This window comes from Rhagoletis pomonella, unplaced genomic scaffold (genome assembly GCF_013731165.1).
Source record: "Rhagoletis pomonella isolate Grant_MI unplaced genomic scaffold, Rhpom_1.0 Rhpom_scaffold_01659, whole genome shotgun sequence".
Classification (NCBI taxonomy): Eukaryota; Metazoa; Arthropoda; class Insecta; order Diptera; family Tephritidae; genus Rhagoletis; species Rhagoletis pomonella.
This window is the reverse complement of record NW_023460213.1, coordinates 3912-7822: the sequence shown is the minus strand read 5'-3', so window position 1 is coordinate 7822 and position 3911 is coordinate 3912.

Sequence of the window (3911 nt, the reverse complement as noted above, 5' to 3'; positions counted from 1 at the left end):
GTTGGCTTATGTAGAGGTAAGTGTACAATGTACTATATATATATTGCTTTACATATGAATTCCAAAGTATGTTTTATTTTCTTCATTAAAAATTTGTTTAAAAAATAATATTAAAACCGTCAAGTAACTTTACGTCAGATACTCCGGCTGATAAAAGAAGCAGGAAAGCTTAACCTTAAATATTTCAAATACTATATACTAAAAAAAATTTTATACAAATAGTATTTTCCAATTACCAGAGTTTTTAAATTTTGACGTTTTCATTTTAGTTTTTAACATTTTGTCATAGAAATGTCACGCCACACCAGATTGGAAATGCCCATATGTACTTTTCCTTAAGAACATCAAAACGAATTTAATAAAAGACAATATATTATTATTCACATCAACTTTGTAATGTACATTTGCGATTCGATACAAAAAAAGGGTTCCGGTTAGAGATGGGCACGGGCCTAAATTTTCAGGCCCGGCCCGGCACGAGTGCAAAATCAACTTTCAAAAACGCGCACGAGCCCGCACGTACACGTCCCAGCCCGGAAATAAAGAGCCAACTTTTATTGTATGCATACATGTGTACATATTTTTAATTTTGTGTTTATGTATGTATATTTACTTAAGCGAATCAATTTTTTACATCAAAGATTTGTATAATATATTTTCTTGGAAACAGAAAAAGTGGAAAGTATTTTATGTACAGATATGTAAACAACACTTCTAAGTATCTAATTTTTTCTATCGGTCTCCAAATATTTCTTTTTTGCTTTTCTCTTATCAAAAGAGTTTTAATATGTACTGTACAAAAGCTTATCTAAATTTGTAGTATTAGCAACGGGCTTTTTCGTGCTTATTCGTGCTTTTATGAAGTTTTACTGAAAGCCCGTGAACGCACGAGTTCGTGCTGACAGCAAGTAATCCGGCCCGTACCCGCGGGCTTACGCAGGGGCTCGCCGGGCCCCCGCCAAAAGCCCGGCCCCTGCCCATCCTTAGTTCTGGTACACGATTCCAAAAAAGATAAAAAAATTATAGGTTTCGAATGGCAAAATATCGATATGGTATGGTATTGTATCCAAATTCGTGTCCCTCGTCACAACATCAAGAAGCAGAACACGAATTGGAGAAGAAGCTCGGCCAAACAATTAGAAAAGGGCTAAGCGTCAAACATTCATTTATTAGAATCAAATATGATGAGGTTATGCTCTTATGATTCTGTCCATTTTCAAATAAGCTACGATACAATTTAAAACTATTTAGGGGTTTCCTTAAATTGGGGGACGTCTTGAAAAATTCGAAAGACTCTGACTTTTAGTGAGAGGTCAAGATTTTTTGAATTGAAAAAAAAACAGTTTTTTTTTATAAAAAAATCATTTTTATTCGATGTTAGAAAAATCAAGATTTAAAAAAAAAACTATATCCAAAAAACCGGTAGAAACCGGTTTGAAAAAATGTGTCAATCACCCTAATTTTTACCCAACGTAAACATTCTACATACATACTCAGATCCCCATTTCTCTCACCAGCAGGGCAGCTGACCGCTTATTTGAATTTGCATAAAATGCTTCAGGTGTCGCTCTTAAATGCTTTGTGCGTACTATCGCTCTTGCTGGGTCTGCGGGTACTCGTATTAATATTAAATGATTTTGCAAAATCGGCCTTAGTCACACCTATGTATGTGCATAGGTTTGTAAATATTTATGTTTGTAAATGCTAAAAGTAAACACGCCTTTCTGGTGGCCCATCACAAATGATTGCCTACCTCTCAATCCCTTTGTGGCCGTTGTTGAATTTTGATGCGACCATTAGAAATTATATGCTTAGAAATATTAACGCTGCTTCATATTAATTTAATTATGTAAATCTCATAATAGCCAAAATCCGTATAAATTATATTAATTCAGATGCAGTGCATACGGTATGTGTTTTGGAGTTTTTGTGAAACGAGGTGGTTGTTATGAAAATATTTTAACAATTTTTAGATGTTAAATCGTAAGCATAATCAGAAATTTTTCATCCTTAAACCAACTGCTCGGGGACTTGGAGGAGGAGAAGGACAACAATGTCATTTCGTATGCTGACGACCTTGCAATAATCGTACGTGGGAAAATTCCAGCAACCACTATACGATGTTCCAAGCAGCCACAAGGTGTTAGGATTCACGACTAAAGCCACCAACTCTGGCGAACATTATGATGTTTTCTTTCCTACCGAAAACTGATGCCTTCTCAGAAAAGGCAACATTTGTTTGTATAAAAGAAAACGCCATTGGAATTGCGATCTGGAACCCATACTCAATAAAAAAGCAAACAAACTGTACACGAAACACATTTGAACGTGTGCGAAAATCAACGGTAGCCCCTTTCACTTGTGATGGATGGTTCACCTTCGCGTAAATAGGGCAGTTGTCCACTGACGGATCCATAATGGAAAACAAGACCGGGTGTGGAGTCTTCTCGGAATAACTGAAAGTAAGAAAGTCGTTCCACCCAGAGCACTGCTGTAGCGCCTTCTAAGCAGAACTTGTGGTGTAATAAGAGGCTGCCGAGGACAGCAGCAATCGGATTTAATAATGTTAATATTTTCTCAGACAGCCAGACAGCTCTCAAAGTTGTGAGTTCTGCCGCAGATCACTTAACCGGACAGAGCAGTTTACTCTACAGCTGGTATGGGTACCGGTCCACAGAGGTAAACCAGACAATTAAATAGCGGACGAGCTGGCAAGGAAGGGAATTCACTTCCACTTCCTCTGACTTGGATGAGGTTGGACCTACCGCTCGCTATCTGCAAGCTCCATATAGGTACAAGTATTCTTTTTCTCGAAGCAGGCGCGAGAAGGGAACAACTAGAAACCTGCTACACGGTAAGACTCATGCGGCCAAAATGTGGCAGGAATCTTCTTGGCTATGGATCTACTGGCCGGTCACATGACCCTAGTGAAGTACGCGGAGAGACTGGGAAAGCCGTTCAATGATGACTTCTGTAGGTGCTGTAGAGACGAGCAGGTTGAATGTCCCGCACTGGGGAAGTAAAGATTGTGGTTCATGGGTGCTGAAACTTTTGGGGAATTGAGCAATAAAGTACTCATAAGGATAAAAACTGGTTTATATAATAAGGGAGTTTTCGAGTAAATTACAAACAAACTAGTATATACAAAAACTGACGTTTGACCCTCTCAATTTTCAATAAAAAAGCAGTATACTGTTTGAAGAAAACACAAAATTTTGTAAATTAAAAGTTAATTTCGTTCAGAAAAAATTATAATAATCAAGCGTCGTTTTAGGTATATTATTTGTTCACCATCTTTTCTTAGATCCGAACGTAGAAGAGTTCGAATTTGCAATACACTTTTTTCGGAACCAAATTACATACGAAAAACAAATCTATACTGCTTTTAAATCGGAATTATAGACTTTTAACGCCAAAATATTTCGAAATAATATTAAGATTTTCGTGAGCGGGACCCATCTGAAAATATCTCCAAAAATCGAGTGTTGTATAAATAAAATCAGTTTTCAAAAATATTTTCCCCCTCAAATGATAGAAGGGCTTAAAAGATCGGAATAAAAATGTTTTCAAATTTTATCAAGGGAATCAAAATAATGAAATTTTGGGAGTTATTTTCAAATTGGTCTAGCTCACGTAAAACTAAATATTATAATTCCGGTGGAATAACTCCAACTTTTTTGGGTGAAGCACCCTAATAACATACACACATACATATACATATGTAGTTACTTGTAAACAGAAACATATTTCCAGGTGCTCAAATGTTCTCCCTCATTCCCTTTACCATGATCATTCTTTGTTCCTATCGCTGATGAAGGTCATCGTTACTGCTGCCAAATCGCTATGCAGGTTAAAACTTCGGGCGAGTTTGGGTTCGCCTGCGGTACTGCGACGGCTGTTCGTTAACTGAA